This window comes from Arvicola amphibius, chromosome 12 (genome assembly GCF_903992535.2).
Source record: "Arvicola amphibius chromosome 12, mArvAmp1.2, whole genome shotgun sequence".
Lineage (NCBI taxonomy): Eukaryota > Metazoa > Chordata > Mammalia > Rodentia > Cricetidae > Arvicola > Arvicola amphibius.
In genome coordinates, this window is record NC_052058.2 from 117,801,034 (window position 1) to 117,820,748 (window position 19,715).

Sequence of the window (19,715 nt, forward strand, 5' to 3'; positions counted from 1 at the left end):
CCACACATTATTTCCATCATGTTGAATGGGTCAGAAGTCTAATTATAGAGCTGTTGGTTACTGCCAACAGTGGCGCCTTTCGAGTTACTGTGTCATGATGGTCATTGTTTGGTTCATAGGCATCATAATTGGGTAGACATGTTGGTTACTTTCATCTTCTGTAAGTTTATAAAATACTCTGAAAACTAGTTCTCATGGAGGGGTCATTAGGGTATGGTCTAGCTCAGAGAAACAGCCTATTTCTGAAGTGTATGATGTCTTTAGTAATAGGGGTTTACCTTCTACCCCTAGAGGGTATTCAAAGGCTACATGACCAACCACTCAAAAGAGAGCTTCTAATGCCTATGGTTTATGGTTTTATTAGATGTTTTTTGATATTAAAGGAAGTACTGTCAATCCAGACAAAATTTCATTTCAACTATGTGCTAGTGTCTGAGTTTGTGTGTATATTTATGCAAGGCTTACATATATTATAGGTATTTTAAGTAGATAGTTAATAGCATGACTCCTTATGATCTTCAGATATTGTTATAGTATTGTATCCTCCTCCCTTCCTTATATAAATATTATTTTATATTTATCTCCCACTATTTTTTTCCATTTCTACCTTCAAACTACTTGTCCCTGCAATTCCCCTCTTTATTTAAGTCTGCATGTCATTAGCAGTCAAAGCAAAGTGTTCTCGATTGATTTTTATATCTCTAATTGAAGGCAGTTATATCCACATCTAGTTCAATGTCCGAAGTAATATTTCAGAGAAAACCCCCAATTTCTTGAAATATTGGAGAAAAACTATATTTTTAATGTGGGTTTCCTTTACCAAGCATATTATTGGTAAGCAGAAAATAAAGGAAGTCATTTCACTAAATTATTAAAATTTAAGATATAGCTAAACACTTTATGCAAAGACTTAGACAGCAAGATATAAGCTAAGAAGACTGTATTTTAGAACTGTGCCTTGCAGATGAAAATCAACTAAACATGGGCAAAGGAGATCCTAAGAAACCGAGAAGCAAAATGTCCTCGTATGCATTCTTTGTGCAAACTTGCCAGGAGGAACACAAGAAGAAGCACCCGGATGCTTCTGTCAACTTCTCAGAGTTCTCCAAGAAGTGTTTAGAAAAGTGGAAGACCATGTCTGCTAAAGAAAAGGGGAAATTTGAAGACATGGCCAAGGCTGACAAGGCTCGTTATGAAAGAGAAATGACAACCTACATCCCCCCAAAGGGAAGACCAAAAAGAAGTTCAAGGACCCCAATGCACCCAAGAGGCCTCCTTCGGCCTTCTTGTTCTGTTCTGAGTATCGCCCCAGAATCAAAGGAGAACACCCTGGCTTATCCATTGATGATGCTGCAAAGAACCTGGGAGAGATGTGGAACAACACCGCTGCAGATGACAAGCAGCCCTACGAAAAGACGGCTGCCAAGCTGAAGGAGGAGTACGAACAGGATATCACTGCCTACAGAGCTAAAGGAAAACCCGATGCAGAGAAGAAGGGGGCGGTCAAGGGGGAAAAGAGCAAGAAAAAGAAGGAAGAGGAAGATGATAAGGAGGAGGAGAAAGGAGAGGAAGATGAAGATGAGGAAGAAGATGATGATGAATAAGTTGGTTCTAGCAGTTTTTTTTCTTGTCTATAAAGCATTTAGCCCCCCTGAACACAACTCACTCCTTTTAAAGAAAAAAAAATTGAAATGTAAGGCTGTGTAAGATTTGTTTTTAAACTGTACAGTGTCTTCTTTTGTACAGTTAACACACTACCGAATGTGTCTTTAGATAGCCCTGTCCTGGTTGTATTTCCAATAGCCACTAACCTTGCCTGGTACAGTCTGGAGTTGTAAATTGGCATAGAAATTTAAAGCAGGTTCTTGTTGATGCACAGCACAAATTAGTTATATATGGGGACGGTAGTTTTTTGTTGTTGTTTTGTTTTGTTTTGTTTTTTTTTATTTTCAGTTGTCTCTGATGCAGCTTATACGAAGATAATTGTTCTGTTAACTGAATACCACTCTGTAATTGCAAAAAAAAAATTGCAGCTGTTTTGTTGACATTCGGGATGCTTCTACATAAATATATTTTTTATTAGTATTGTTGTTCTTTTCATAGGTCTGAAGATTCTCTTCTCAAGGAGAAGCTAGTCTTTTGCTTTTGCCCATTTTGGGTCACATGAATTATTGCAATGTTTCTTTTCATATAGTTAGCTGGAAGAAGAGCTTTTATTTACACACCCTGCATATTGTGATGGGGGTAACATTTACATAGTTAACTCCAAAATTGTGATCAGTCGGTTAAGAGATAGTACATAACCCACGTGCAAAGCTGAGAGTGATCAGTTTTATTATATCAAGGGTTATTAGGATCAAATGGTCTGAAAGTCTGTCATTGAAGGACAAATAGAACAGTATTTTTTAATCCTTACATGAGAACTCTTCTTAGCTTCCATTACTATGTAATGGCAGTTACATTCTGCAGTTCCCCTACTGAAGACCTGAGAATGTATCCCCCAAAGCATGAGCTTAAAATACAAGACTGCCATGTTAAAGACTCTGTTAACATTAGTCCTAGTGAAGGCTATGATGAAAACTCTGGCTATGATGCCTTTGCCCATCTATCTAAATACAGGATTGCTCAGGAAACTTGACTGTTTAAAAGTATTTTTAATTAGTTGAGCCAGATTTTCTTAAAATTATGCCACATTTAAAATTAAAATAAGGGTATGTTTTCCTATATTGTGATTTATCCCTTTATTGAATCGGAGACAAAAAAAGACCATAAACTTTGCGTATTTGTACCAGTTGTCCAATCCATTTGTTTTTTTCTTTATAAAACACAAACTCATTCATTAGTGATGTTTAATCTGCTTAGCAGTTTAGGGAACAATTCAGCAATTTTGTTTTTTTTTTTTTTTTTTTTTGAGATTATCATTCTCTTAAAGTGCCAGTGTTTTAAAATAGTGTTCTTGTAACTTTATGCACTTTTGCGATGGAGTGTTGTTTGTTATATAATTTTGACTTGGGTTCTTTACATTTGCGTTTGCTTATATAATTTGAGGAGGAATACTGAACATGAGTCCTGGATGATACTAATAAACTAATAATTGCAGAGGTTTTTTTTTTTTAAAGACTTCATTTTAAAAATAATGTAGCAATTTTTTTCTTAGAATAATTTGAATATTACTGAGTCTACAAAATGAAATAAAAATTCTCATTATTCTTCTGGCAACATTAATGGTGCTAGACTGAATCATTGCTTTCTGTAAAAACACAACCCATTTCCACATTGACAGAATAGTATGCACACATATTTAAACCATCTATAATCAGCAACATGGAAATTGCTCTTAACTTTCTATTCTAGCAAACTGAATAAATGTAAATCTTGTTTTCCTTTATTTGATAAAATGGGTTACCTTATGAGTTATAATAGTAAACTTCCAGCATGAGATATTCTCTTTCATATCATACTCAGATATTTCATTTTCAGGATTCACCCAACTAGATTTTTCTTATTACTCCTATTTTCATTATCAGGTTTTGAAATATTTGTATTTTCTTGTTTTTTTAGCAATTCATTTATTTTTGCAGTTTTTTTGGTTTGTCTTTTTCTCAGTTTTTTAAAGGTATTTGTTCCTAGGTTAAAAAGTCATTTTAATTTTTTTATGCTTCAGCTCTGTTTGATTTTCAAGTCTTGCTGCTGTAGAAAAGACAAGACTCCGGTGATGCCATATTGCATTTTTATTATTGACTGTGTTCCTAACACTGGCATTTTGTCATCTGGATGTAAGATGCTTTTGGTGTTGACTTCTGCATTTGTCTTTCTTAGATGGGTGTTTCATAGCATACAGTGGAGAGAAAATCTCACGCATTGAAGACAAAAATAGAAGAAATAGATTCTTTAGTCAGAGAAAATGTTAAATCTCAAAAATTCTTACCACAAAATATCCAGGAAATCTGGGACACTATGAAAAGAACAAACATAAGAACAACAAAAATGTAAGAAAGAGAAGAAATATAGCTTTAAAATCCAGAGAAAATATTTCAATAAAATTGCAGCAGAAGAATTTTCTCAACCTAAGTAAGCACATGCCTATAAAGGTACAAAAATATTACTAAATATATATGTTGGGCCAGATAAGAAAATCCACTCCTCACCTAATAATAAAGCAGTAAACATACAGAAAAAAGAAAGATGATTAAAAACAGCAGGAGAAAGAGGCCAAGTAACATAACAATAGACCTAAAAATCACAGCTGACCTCTCAACAGAGACCCTAAAACCTAGAATAGCCTGGGCTGAGGAGTTGCAGACTACAAGACAATGGATGTCTGCCAAGACTACTATACCTGTATTTCTAAACACACCAATTCAATGAGCAAAAGAAAAGCTTTCTGAAGTTGATTGCATTCTCTAGATTCTGTGTTCTTTCTGCCCTTCATTTTCAATTACTACCTGTAGTGTAGACAAGATGGTTGTAGCTCTCATATCCATCTTAAAAATGAGAGAGTAATAAAGATTTTGAACATATCTAAAGAAAATGAAGATGTAATATTTATACTCAAGTCAATGCTTTTGTAAATACACTTAAAATATTTAGAATTTTAAGCTCTAGTTCTCGCTAAATATTTTTTTGTTATTATTAATATTTGTTTAGTGGATTCTAAGAATCCAAATTTGGGTCATCCTCTTTGTGTAGATAGCAGTTAACCCACTGAGCTATCTCCCTAGTCCATAATGTTTTAATTTACATGAGAATAAAAGGATGAAAACTAGAATAAAATCAGTGAACTTCCAGCAAATATGTATTAAGCTTTATATATTTGTAAGTGAATGCTACGCTTACTAATTCCTATAGTGGATAATTTTAAGTTAACTTTGGCATAGGGAGATATAAAAGACATTTGTAACCTTCATAAACTTTAGGCTCATTGACAGTTTTGGTTGGTAGGGCACATAGTAACAGGGAAAGTCTGTTATTATCATTTATTAGTCTTCTTGGTGGTCTATATAGTCTATTTCCATGTAATTAAAAAAGATAAGCAATAGTAAGTTTTGGCAGGTATTAAAATATAAAATAAGGGTGAAGTTAATGATTAGCTTCCAAACACCAACATTAAGGCTACTAGCCTTTCAAGTGAAGCTAATAGATAGTCATGTGGAAAAATTCTTCCAGTAATGCATTAGGCGTGAACTGTTTGCCTGGCTCAAATGGGATGTAGTCAACAACAACACACACAAAAATGGAAGCTTTGTGATTACAGACAAAAATACAAAAAGTGTCAAGGAAAATGTACTTGCTGACCTTAAATTTGATTAGTGATTCTAGTCTGTGTCTTTTCCCTTCATCGGAACAAAATGTTATCAAACCAAATTGAAAACATTCAGTTTTCATCAAGCATAAAAATTTTAGTGTTTTTAAAGCAGGATAATGTAGATGCTATGGAATTCTAGAAGAGAAATCACTTGTTTAGTTAAACAAGCTTTGCTAGCATCAAAGGTGCTTGTATAGGGTGAGGTAAATGAATCTGCATACCTACCTTGGATCACAACTTGTATTATTAGTTAAATGAACTAATTTATTAGTTTTAGAGACTGGCAGGGAGAAGTATTCTCTGTAGGGGAAGCATTGCTTAGGAAGTCTAAGGAGAAACATAAGGACACATGAACAATGAAAGATATTTCCCTTAATAAGGTGTTTACTGTATGATTGATTCAAAGAGACTTGCAGTTCCACTTAATCCTGTCCTCCCCCTGATGTGGTAGGGTCTTCTGTTTGAGTTGATTTCATTGGTTAATAAATAAACTGCCTGGCCCATTTGATTGACCAGCCCTTAGTTGGGCGGAGTAGACAGAACAGAATGCTGGGAAGGGAAGTTAATAAATCGCCATGCCTCACCACTCTGGGGCAGATGCCATGCCTCTCCTCTCTGAGCCAGACACAATGAAACTCTGGCCCAAGATGGACGTAAGCTAGAATCTTCCCGGTAAGGCACCACTTCATTGTGCTACACAGATTATTAGATATGGGTTAGTCAAGATGTGGGTAAGAGGCTGAAACTAATGGGCCAGGCAGTGTTTAAATAAATACAGTTTGTGTGTTGTTATTTCGGGGCATAAGCTAGCCCATGGCCGGAAGCCAGGTGGGATGAAAAGCAGGCCTTCCCGCAGCTCCTCACTACTACATCCCCCCACATTGGCCCTTGTGTCTGAGGTGGCCTTGGAATACCAGGAATCCCTATTTCAGTCCTGAGGGGTTTCATCCAGACTGGTGAGTTTGTGTTCTCCTGGGGCAGACTGTCCTGGAAAAGAGCACAGTTCCCCACCCCAGCTCCTGCTGCAGAGTTTCTGTGTTCCACTTGACCTTGCCCTGTCCCCACATCCACCCTTGTGTCTGACGTGGCCTTGGAATACTAGGTATCCCTGTTTCAGTGCTGAGGAGTTTCATCCAGACAGACAGGAACAGTTCCTGCTCCTGCACTGAGGAGATCCACCCAGAGAATCAGTCACAGCAGACTGAACCAAGACACCAAGACTCTCCTGGCTCCATCTGAAGGAAGAGATGGGCAGGCGCCAATGCAAGAATTCCTCCAACAACCTGGAAGGCAACATGACATCACCAGAAACCAGGGATCACGAAAGAAGAAGAATTGAACACCATACTCCAGAAGAAATAGAAGAAATCGACTTAAAACCGAACATTATGAAAATATTAGAGGACCTTAAACAGGAGGTGAAAAACTGCCATAAAGAAATAGAGATGACAAACAAAAAGGTTGCAGAAATGGATAAAGCTCTCAAAGATACCAAGAAAAACAGGAAAAACAAGAAAAAGCAATCAAACAGTTAAGGGAAACAGTTCAAGACTTGAAAAATGAAATGGAGATAATGAAGAAAACACAAACCGAGGACTGGCTGGATATGGAAAATCTGGGTAAATGAACAGGAACTGCAGAGACAAGTATTATCAACAGAATACAATAGATAGAAGAAAGAATCTCGGACACTGAATTACTACAGATGAAATAAACTCACTGATTAAAAACAAAACAAATCCAACAAATTCTTAACACAAAACATCCAGGAAATCTGGGACAGTGTGAAAAAAACAAACTGAAGAATAATAGGAGTAGAAGAAGGAGAAGAGTTACAACTCAAAGGCCCAGAAAATATATTCAACAAAATTATAGAAGAAAACTTTCCTAACCTAAAGAAGGATACTCCTATGAAGGTACAAGAAGCATACAGAACACCAAATAGACTGAATCCAAAAAAAAAGCATCCCCGCCAGGCAGTGGTGGAGCATGCCTTTAATCCCAGCACTTGGGAGGCAGAGGCAGGTGGATCTCTGTGAGTTCAACACCAGCCTGGTCTACAAGAGCTAGCTCCAGGACAGGCTCTAAAGCTGCAGAGATACCCTGTCTCAAAAAACTAAAAAAGAAAACATCCCCTTGCCATATTATAATCAAAACACAAAACATACAGAATAAAGAACAAATATTAAGAGCTGCAAGGGAAAAAGGTCAAATAACATATAAAGGGAAACCTATCAGAATTACACCTGACTTCTCAATGGAAACCATGAAAGCCAGAAAATCTTGGATAAATGTACTGCAGACACTAAGAGACCTTGGATGCAAGCCCAGACTACTATATCCAGCAAAGCTTGTATTCTCCATTGATGGAGAAAACAAGATATTCCAGGACAAAAACAGATTTAAACAATACATGCCTTAAACCCAGCCTTACAGAAAATACTAGAAGGAAAGTTACAAACCAAGGAAGCCAACAACACCCATAATAACACAAACATCTGACAACCCTTTACCGGACCAACTCTAAGAAGGAAAACACACAAACTCTACCACCAGAAAAATTAACCGGAGTTAACAACCACTGGTCTTTAATATCACTTAATATCAATGGACTCAATTCACCTATAAAAAGGCACAGGTTAAGAGAATGAATACAAAATCAGGACCCAACATTCTGCTGTTTACAAGAAACACACCTCAACCTTAAAGACAGACACTACCTCAGAGTAAAGGCTTGGGAAAAGGTTTTCCAATTAAATGGACCAAAGAAACAAGTGGGTGTGGCTATACTAATATCTAACAAAATTGATTTCAAACTAAAATCGTTCAGAAGAGATGGAAATGGACACTTTATACTCATAACAGGAACAATTCATCAGGAGGAAGTCTCAGTCCTGAATATCTATTCTTCTAATATAAAAGTGCCCACTTACGTAAAAAAAAACATTACTAGAACTCAAAACATATATCAAACCACACACTCTAACTGTAGGAGATTTCAACACTCCACTCTCACCAATGGATAGGTCAACCAGACAGAAACTTAGCAGATGTAATGAACCAAATGGACCTAACAGACATTTATAGAACATTCCACCCAAATAGGAAGTAATATACCTTCTTCTCAGCATAGCATGGAACCTTCTCAAAACTGGATCATATAATTGGTAACAAAGCCAATATCCATTGATACAAAAAATTGTAGTAACTACCTGTGTACTATTGGATCACCATGCAATAAAGCTAGACTTCAACAACAATTTTAACCCCAGAAAGCCTAAAAACTCATGGAAACTGAACAGTAAACTACTGAACCACCCCTGGGTCAAGGAAGAAATAAAGAAAGAAATTAAAGTTTTCCTTGAATTCAATGAAAACAAAAACACATCATACCCAAACCCATGGGACACTATGAGAACAGTGCTAAGAGGAAAGTTCATGGCACTAAGTGCCCACATGAAGAAAACAGAGAAAGCACATATTAGAGACTTAACAGAACACCTGAAAGCTCTAGGAAAAAAAGAAAACAGATTCACCTAGGAGGAGTAGAAGACTGGAAATAATCAAACTGAAAAGTGCAATCAACAAAATAAAGACACAGAAAACAATCCAAAGAATCAATGAAACAAAAAAAAAAACCTGGTTCTTGGAGAAAATCAACAAGATTGACAAACCCCTATCCAAACTAATCAAACAGCAGAGAGAGAACACGCAAATTAACAAGATCAGAAATGAAATGGGGGACATAACCACAGACACAGAGGAAATTCAGACATATTAGATCTTACTACAAAAGCCTGTATGCCACAAAATTGGAAAATGTGAAAGAAATGGACACTTTTTTAGATAAGTACAATATACCAAAATTAAATCAAGACCACGTGAACAGTTTAAATAAACCGGTAAGTCGCGAGGAATTAGAAGCTGTCATCAGAAACCTCCCTACCAAAAAAAGCCCTGGACCAGATGCTTTCAATGCAGAATTCTACCAGAACTTCCAAGAGGAGCTAATACCTATACTCCTTAATGTGTTTCACAAAATAGTAACAGATGAGTCATTGAAAATTACTGACCAATCTCACTCATGAACATCAATGCAAAAATTCTCAATGAAATACTGGCAAACCGAATCCAAGAACACATACAAAAAATCATACATTATGATCAAGTAGGCTTCATCCCAGAGATGCAGGCCTGGTTCAACATACGAAAATCTATCAATGTAATCCATCATATAAATAAACTGAAGGAAAAAAATCATATGATTATTTCATTAGATGCTGAAAAAGCATTTGACAAAATTCAACACCCCTTTATGATTAAGGTCTTGGAGAGATTAGGGATACAAGGTACATTCCTAAATTTAATAAAAAGAATATACACCAAGTCAACAACTAACATTAAATTAAATGGAGAGAAACTCAAAGCCATCCACTAAAATCAGGGACATGACAAGGCTGTCCACTCACTCCATACCTCTTCAGTACAGTGCTTGAAGTTCAAGCAATAGCAATAAGACAGCATAAGGAGATCAAGGGGATTTGAATTGGAAAGGAAGTAGTCAAACTTTCATTATTTGCAGATGACATGATAGTGTACATAAGCGACCCCAAAACTTAACCAAAGAACTCCTACAGCTGATAAACACCTTTAGCAATGTGGCAGAATACAAGATCAACTCCAAAAAATCAGTTGCCCTCCTATAAATAAAGGATAAAGAAGCAGAGATGGAAATCAGAGAAACATCACCTTTCACGATAGCCACAAGTAGTATAAAGTATCTTGGGGTAACTCTAACCAAGGAAGTGAAAGATCTATTTGACAAGAACTTTAAGTCTTTGAAGAAAGAAATTGATGAGGATACCTGAAAATGGAAGGATCTCCCTTGCTCGTGGATTGGGAGGATCAACATAGTGAAAATGGCATTTCTACCAAAAGCAATCTATAGATTCAATGCAATCCCCATCAAAATCCCAACAAAATTCTTCACAGACCTTGAGAGAACAGCAATCAACTTTATATGGAAAAACAAGAAACCCAGGATAGCCAAAACAATCCTGTACAATAAAAGTACTTCTGGAGGCATTACCACTCCTGACTTCAAACTCTATTACAGAGCTACAGTAATGAAAACAGCTTGGTATTGGCACAAAAATAGAGAAGTCGACCAATGAAATCGAATAGAAGACCCATATCTTAACTCACAAACCTATGAACACCTTTTGTCAAAGAAGCTAAAAGTATACAATGGAAGAAAGCATCTTCAACAAATGGTGCTGGCAGAACTGGATGTCAACCTGTAGAAGAATGAAAGTAGATCCATTTCTATCACCATGCACAAAACTCAAGTCCATATTGATTAAAGACCTCAATATTAATCTGACCACACTGAATCCGATAGAAGAGAAAGTGGGAAGTAGTCTACAATACGTGGGCATAGGAGACCACTTCCTACGTAGAACCACAGTAGCACAGACAATAAGAGCAACATTGAATAAATGGGACATCCTGAAACTTAGAAGCTTCTATAAAGCAATGGACACTGTCATTAAGACAAAAAGGCAACCTACTGACTGGAAGAAGATCTTCATGAACCCCACGTCAGACAAAGGTCTGATCTCCAAAATATATAAATAACTCAAGAAACTAGACTTTAAAATACTAATTAACCCAATTAAAAAATGAGGCATTGAAACGAACAGAGAATTCTCAACAGAAGAAGTTTGAATGACCTAAAGACACTTAAGGTCATGCTCAACTTCCTGAGGGATTAGGGAAATGTGAATCAAAACAACTCTAAAATATCATCTTACACCTGTCAGAATGGCTAAAATCAAAAACACCAATGATAGCCTATGCTGGAGAGGATGTGGAGTAAGGGGAACACTCATCCATTGGTGGGAATGCAAACTTGTGCAAGCACTTTGGAAATCAGTTTGGCGGTTTCTCAGGAAACTAGGAGTCAACCTATCTCAGGATCCAGGAATTCCACTCTTGGGAATATACTCAAGAGATGCCCAATCATACTACAAAAATATTTGTTCAACTATGTTTATAGCAGCACTATTTGTAATAGCCAGAACCTGGAAACAATCTAGGTGCCCCTCAATAGAAGAATGGATAAAGAAGGTGTGGCACATATACACTTTAGAGTACTACCCAGCAGTAAAAACAATGACATCTTGAATTTTACATGCAAATGGATGGAAATAGAAAACACCATCCTGAGTGAGGTAACCCAGACCCAAAAAGAGGAATATGTTATGTACTCACTCATAAGTGGATTCTAGCCATAAATAAAAGAAAATAGAGCCTATAATTTGTGATCCTAGAGAAGCTAAATAAGAAGATGAACCCAAAGAAAAACATATTGTTATCTTCTTGGATATTGGAAATTGACAAAATTGCCAGGCAGGGGTTGGGAGCATGGGGGTGGGGGTGATCTGGGGATGAGGTGAGATAGGGGGAGATAAGGGAGAAAGAGAGGATTTAGAAAATCCTTTAGGGAATGGAATGTTTGGAATTGAGAAGGAGTGGATATGGGAGCAGGGAAGTATACATCTGAATTACAGGAGACATTTTAGGGCTGGCAAGAGACTTGAGTCTAGAGGGTTTCCCAGGTGTTCAAGGGGATGTCCCCAGCTTGTTCCTTGGGCAGCAGAGTAAAGGGTGCCTGAATTGACCTTGTCCTATAGCCACACTGATGATTATCTTGCATTTCACCATAGAACCTTCATCTGGCGATGGATGGAGATAGAGACAGAGACCCACATTAGAGCACTGGACTGAGCTCCCAAGGTCCTAATGAGGAGCAGAAGGAGGGAGAACATGAGCAAGGAAGTCAGTACCGCGAGGAGTACATTTACCCACTGAGACAGTGGGACAGATCTAAAGGGAGATCACCAAGGCCAGGTGGAATGGGACTGATGGAGCATGTGATCAAACCGGACTCTTTGAATGTGCCTGATGGTGGAGGCTGACTGAGAAGCCAAGGACAATGGCGTTGGGATTTGATTCTACTGCATGGATGGGCTCTGTGTGAGCCTTGTCAGTTTGGATGCTGACCCGGGGGAAATTGGGAGGACCTTGGACTTCCCATAGTGTAGGGAACCCTGGCTTCTCTTTGGCCTGGAGAGGGAGGGAGTAGGGGTGTGCGTGGAGGGGAGGAGAGGGAAAAGAGAGAAGGGGAGGAGATGGAAATATTCAATAAAAAATAAATAATATATAAAAGCGACTTGCTAAAATTGACAACACTGAACTGTAACCCCAGCTCTCAGATGTTTTATGTTGCTTTGTCTATTAAACAATGCAGAGAAGAGAACACTGACAAATGTCCACAGCTGACCTGATCCTGAGTAAGATGCCACTGAACATAATTTATTTCATGCTGTCAAATAAAGTGCACCACAGATCACATGCATAGTGTCTCTGAGGTCTCCCTGAAGTATATATTTAATTGTGTGCGGACAAATGGTTGAAATTTGAAAAAGACAAAGTATCTGAAGAAGGGAAAGGCATACAAAGTAAGGCTAATGTCCTTGCCCTTCCACGGATACTGTAGTGTCTCTCTGCATCCTCATAAGAACCCACACTTCCTCATCTTGTCAGAATCCCCAGACTGTGACTGAAATACTCACACCCAAGTACAGAGATTGTCACATCTCTGGAAATACATGTCACATCTTTTCCAAAATTCTAAACTCTCTTCTGATATTCCTTAGCTGTTCCTAGAAGAAAAAACCTAACAAATTAGCAAGTACCACAGAAATATAGGAGAATGAGGTCAGGGGAGAGATGGAAGAAGAATAGTTTTTAAAAATACTCTCTTTAAGTCACAGTCAAAAAATCTACAAGGAACACTTTTGGAAGAAACTCAGATCTTTGGGAGAACTCATTACCAGTGCCTGCTGTGTGACAGGCAATTTATTTCACCGAGTAAGGAAACCTCAGATCACACAAATGTTACATTTTTAAGCTTGTCAGTTTAAGAACAGGGCCTAGAATGTATACTCTCTCAGGCTCAAAATCTCCTTTAAATAGAAGTAACATGCTTTTACTACTTCAGTTTAATTTCAATTTTTATTTTAAATTGACAAATTATATAGCCATATATATTTTAGAATCAGATATGATGCTTTTTTGATGATAAATAAAGGTACAGTATGGTATCACTAACTGCACCTGTGTGAGGAATCTAAATGTGCATGCATACACACACACACACACACACACACACACACACACATACACACACTTCTCTCTTGCTGTCTGACTGAGGTTTATACTCTTTGGGGAAATTTTGCTCTCAAACTACACTCTGTACCCTGGAAACACCCCTCACTCTGCTCTTAGGAGCTTTGATGTTCACACACCTTATATGAATGGTGGCAAACAGCCCTACACTTTCTATGCCTGCCTCATTTACTTAGCGCACAGTACTCCAAGTCTACCCATTTGTTGCAAATAACAAAGTCTCTATTTTCTGGCAAGTATGGTTTACACAGTGCTTATTTATCTCTCCTTAAGCAGCACACAGATAAATGTGTGTGTGTGTGTGTGTGTGTGTGTGTGTGTTAAATTTTCTCATCCATTCATCTAATGGATATTGGGTTGGCTCCATAGCATGGCTGTCATGCTTACTGCTGGAGGGAACTTAGAAATGCAGATGTGTCTTTCACATTTTTATTTCTAAGTGTTCCGCTTTTGTTACTTTAACTTTGTGGGTTAAAACCTAAAATAGAATTAACAATAATGATAATAATAAAAAGCAACCTGAACCTGACATGCAATATAATATCACCCTTGTATTGTGTCCTAGAAGTTTCCAGTTCAGACCCAATGTCTATGTCTTTAATACATTTGGGGTTGCTCCCCCCCATACACACATAGTTTCTCAGTCAATGTGTGTGTGTTTGTGTGTGTGTGTGTGTGTGTGTGTGTGTGTGTGCCTGTCTATCTCTCTGCCTATCTGTATGTTTTCCTTCCCCAAAATAGTTCTCACTGAATGGCTTATTTATCAAAACCACACTAAAGTAGCCTAAGGCAATGGTTTTCAGTCTGTGGGTCATTGCCTCCTTTGGGATAAAATGAACTTCTCACAGGGGTTACTTAAGAGCATTGGCAAACACAGATATTCACACTACAGTTCCTAACAGTAGCAAAACTACACTTACGGAGTAGCTGGATTTCACCAGCGCATGGAGAATTGAGTTGAAGTGGGGGCAATCTCAGGAAGGCTGAGAACCACTGTCATAAAGGCTCTTTCTGCCAGCTGTTATAACTCACTCTGTCACAAGGCAGTCACTAGCCGCCTCCCTTTGCTCCACCCCTTTTATTTCGGGAAAGTTTTATTATTTACTGGAAGGTTTTGATGATTTCTCTAGTTGTAATATGATCATAGCTTACTTGCAGAAGTCAGCAGTGATATTTTGTACTTCTTCGGGTTTAAATAAAACTATTTTCTTTAAAAAAAGACCACTGGAGGAGAATCATCAGCTCCCTCATTAGTAGCAACAGAAGTCTTAGCAAGCACAGCACACTGACATGTGCTCCACATCCAAGTCTTTCCGTAAACACCCCATGGGCTTTTCTCTACTTGATCTGTGCTGGAGGTGAAAAGCTTTATTCTCTCAGCAGATGTTGTCAGTTTTCAGAAGGATATTTCTTTCCCACAGGAACACAGAGAGTAGAAAATTAAACCTCCAAGAAGAGAAAAACATACCACACCAAAAACAAACAAACATCACCCCCCAACCAAAACAACAACAACAACAACAAAACAAGAGTTGGGAGAAGGAAAATATTTGAGGTAAAAAAAGCAAGCCTTCATATTAAAATAAAGACAACATTTGTAATGCAATGACTAGCTGCAAAGAATAGAGGAAGAAGACAGGCTATCCAGGGATTTCTCCTTCTGGCTTCTGTGTGCACTGATCTAATATGGAACCAGTTAACTCATCAGGATATTTAAGATTTCTCCCATAAGGACCTAACATATTGACAGTAAAATCATTGAAGGCAGAATGGCATGTCTCCATAAAGCAGTGTATGGCTGCCTAGTTTTAAGATTCATCCTTTGAAGTCAATTGACAGATATCTTTATTATTTAATATAATATTTTTCCAATGAGATCTTATGTGTGATCTTTTTCAGGCATCAAAACATCTCAAATTTGGACAGTACCTAAATATAGACCAGGTCTATTGACATCCCAAAGAACTGGCAGTGTTTGTTCCTTTGTTTCAAATAGATTTGCAAACTATAAAAAAATGACCTTGTTATTAAATAATGGGTCATTTTAATAACTTATATATGTATATGTTACATTTTCTTAAGTGTACCTTCATATTCTTGGATGGGTCTAAGAATGTGAAGGTTTTTATATCAGAGTCCAGTTATTTCTGGCCCACACTTGCTATTGCTTTGACTGACCTTATTGTACTAAGGTAACATTCTTCACAGGGCTGTCAGGGCAAGAATTTTCTCTGCTGAGGTTGAATATAATGACAGCCAATGGCTTCTTATTTGAGCACAGACTCAGTAATGACAAGAGAAGTGTGGTAGAGCAAGATTAACTCCTGTGGCTGATTCAATGGAATGAACATTCTTAGACTAAATGACACTTAAAGAACCCAGCCACACTGAAATGCAGAGAGAAGTGTGACAGTAGAAACCATTTATACCCTCTGGGATTGTATTATTTATAATAATTCAAGAGACAAAATTCTTGGGTTTCTTACAATAGAACTTTTTTAATTTGTAATTTTTGCAAAAAAGATGGCATTTGAGTTTCTGTATTGGCATAATATGTTTTATGGATTTTATTGTTATTGTGTTGTTTAATCAAATGTGATATCACTGTCAGTGGGAAGGACGAGACCATTTCTACATTCACACAGTGTGGATTTAAATGAAGGGCTACATCCATCATCACTCCTTCCAATTATCTTGATAAGCTCTTTAAATATTCAATAATAGACTAGGGAAGGCTGGCTAGTGAAGCTTCCCTACCCTTGGGCTGCCAGTGACAAACTCTAGGGTAAAATCATAAATATTTATGTTTGCAATGTGTTCCTCACTCCTATTTTGTACTGGTCGGCATTTTGTAAAATATTTCGGATACATTTAAGATATCCCAGTTGGTCTATCTTACTTTCACACACCTCAAAAATCTGAAGTATTACAGGTTTAAGGTTGCTCCCACATCACATCTTTTTCTGGCATGACTCATCCACACTTCCCTGATACACATACAAATGGGAGTGTAGACATGTCTCAGCAGGTAAAACATTTTAGTCAAACAGGAAGAAACTGCCCTCTATCTTGAGAATCCACGGAAAGGCTCTGTGTGGTGGCTTCTGATTCTAATCTGAGTGTTGGGGAAGCAGAGAGAAGAGGATCCCTGAGGCTTGCTCTCAAACAAGTCTAAAGTAATACCCAAACCCCAGGTTTCAGTGGCTGACCCTGTCTCACACAAAAGAAGAAAAAAATTCAAACCATAAAACAGAACAAGTTGGATGTTTTCCAATAAATGAAATCTAAAGTTCCCCAGGCCTCCACAGAACAAAGATGTGTACATTATGAACAGACACTAAGAGAAAGAGAGACAGAGAGACAGACAGATGGAGAGAAAGGGGGGAGGAAGGGAGGGAGGCTGAAGATAATGCTAGATAGATTTAGTGAGGCCTGAAAACTATTTCTATTACATTGCCCCCCCATGGGAAAGACAACAATTAAATCTTAATGTCATTTCAAGGTTAGATATAAACATTTGAAGTTAATTGCTCTGAGAATTTGGATCACAAAACATACATATAAAGTGTGGTTGATTGAAATATTAGAAGATCTCTTATGACCAAGGTTTCTTGTGAGAATTGGGAAGAAAGGAAGTACTTATCACCTGTATTGCTGGTGTGCATATGAATTGCTGTTATATATATATATATATATATATATATATATATATATATATGTGTGTGTGTGTGTGTGTGTGTGTGTGTGTGTGTGTGTGTGTATAATGGAAAGCATTATTTCAAGTATGCAGTCTTGTAAACAGAGGAACTCTTACATGTTAGGAATGTGTGTGAGTTCACCTGTACAAGGATATTCACTAAATGTACTCTAGCTGAAAAATCCAGAAACTTCTTTAATGCCACATCCTAGAAGCTGGCAAGTAAATTAGAGGGAAGTGCTACGAATGGCTATACAAGTGGCAAAGTATGATCACTCCAGAATTATTAACATAATTATTTTCAAATTAGAATGTTAAGTAAGAAAATGCTGTGTTGTCCCAAGTAAAATGTCTGCTTGCATTTCTGAAGGAGGAAATGTGTTGCTGAAAAGAAAGATACCATGAGAACACACTTTAGAAAATCTTAACAATTAATGACTTCAAGGGAAGAAGAGTCCTCTTTTTACCCCTTCCCCTCCTCTTCCACTTCCCTTTCCTTAGTCCCCTTCTTTCCTTCTAGGCTTTTCTGAAACAGAATTATGCTCTGATTCTGTGACTTAGGCTTCTTTGTACTCCCCATGTAGCCTAGGTTGACCTTGAAACAGTAGAGACCACTCCATTTCAGCTTCCTGCTAAATGCTGGGATGGCATGCCTGAGCTTCTGCAACCACTGAGAAGGCTATACTATTGACTATAGTATTGGAGAAACCTAATGTCTTTCTTTCTTGATGGCCTTGTAGCAGTTTATGCAGAGACTATGATTCTAAGATGCAGAGTATGACAGAAAGATTCCATATCAGGACATCAGTTTCCTCTCCAGGCTTCAATCAACATTTTTGGCTGCCTCTGACCTAGTGCAATTCAACAGAGAGTTGGCATGGTCACACAATGTGTGCTGGCTACAGTGTTCAACCACCTTTATCACCATTCAGGAGTTTGTCTGATTTTCCAAACTTTCAGAAGTTAGTGGAGTATATTATAGCTTTTTGTTCCTAAAAAAACTGCCTGAATTTTCAGAAGGTGGTTCAGTAAGAACAGATTACATAAAAATGTGTGAGATCCCCCCTGAGGACCTCATATTGAAATCCTTCAGCAGTATAACACTAGAATTCTCATGTAGGTATTTTGTGTTTGTTTTGATTTTGACAGAAACACACTTGTATTCAAGTAAAAAAGTCTGCATTTTGAGGAAGAACACATTCCACATGATTCAGGTCCTGTTGAAGGCAACCTGTACATGCAAGGAAAGATCTTAAAACTCCAAAAATAAAATCTTCTAAGAATACTTACTTGGTGGGTTAATTTCACCTGTGTCAATAATATTAATAATATTAAAGGGGGAGAAACTACGGCTGGATTTATTGGAGATCCTTATAATGCACACTTTCATTTTCATTTAGAATGTTTCCACTAAAATATTGAAACTACCTCACATTTTCTTGTCTGTTATGGACAGCAAAATAGAGTCAGGCATACTACAAATAATCCTTCTCAAGGAACATTCCACACTGAGGTGCCTATTCAAGGAGCATATTGACCTGCTCATACTGATTTCTTCTGTAAATAAATGTCAAGTATAAGGATGGTTCAATTGCAGAATTCTTTCAGTTGCCTGGCTTTGTTTGCTTAAAAATGCATGAAATAGCTTAGTTAGAATTGATCTTTTTACTCTGTATTAATATGTTCAGTGTATTTGTGTTTTGTAAAAGCATAGCTTTCAAATCAGTGTGTGAGTTACAGAATAAAGGAGACTGTTTTTTAGAGCTTTCAAAACCATGCACGATCAATAATATTCTTTAGTAGGGTTGTAGTGGGAAGGTCTAAAGTGTCCATGTACTTGTGTGTGTGTGTGTGTGTGTGTATGTGTGCATGTGTTTTCATGTGTTCATATATATATATATATATATATATATATATATATATATATATACATACATACACACATACACACACACAAATATATATATATATATATTTGTGTATTGTGTAAGTGTGAAGCATGTGTGTGCACCTCTGTATATGTGTGTACATAATATTTGGGCATATATGTGTATGTATGTGCTTATATGTGTGTACAGGCATGTATAGTTATATAAGTGCACATGTGCATACGTTAATTTTTAATGTTCAATAGAAAAGACACTTTCAATAATCCTTTCTCATACTCAATTTTTCTAATTTCACACTGTATAAAATCCTTTTCTACAACCTTTGCTACAATACATGTTGACTTTTTAAAAAAACAAAATGAGCTTTTTCTGAGCCTCTCTGATGTTCCGAGGTGTGGACTGAGGGTCTCATGATTTTCATGTGCCTTGCTCCTTTCACAGTTCTTCCAGGCACCACTGCTGAAGAACCTGTGACTCAGATCTGTATAGTTAATAATAGCTGACTTTTGAATCAGCTAATCATCTCTGATTCAGAGTTGCAGCCACAAGGATACTAACAAGACTGTACAAG

At 37.3% G+C, this 19,715-nt stretch overlaps 1 pseudogene; it reads left to right on the forward strand.

Annotated features, from left to right (window-relative positions):
- Positions 1-981: 981 nt before the first annotated feature.
- LOC119802860 lies at positions 982-1,604 on the forward strand (annotated as a pseudogene).
- The last annotated feature ends 18,111 nt before the right edge of the window (positions 1,605-19,715 follow it).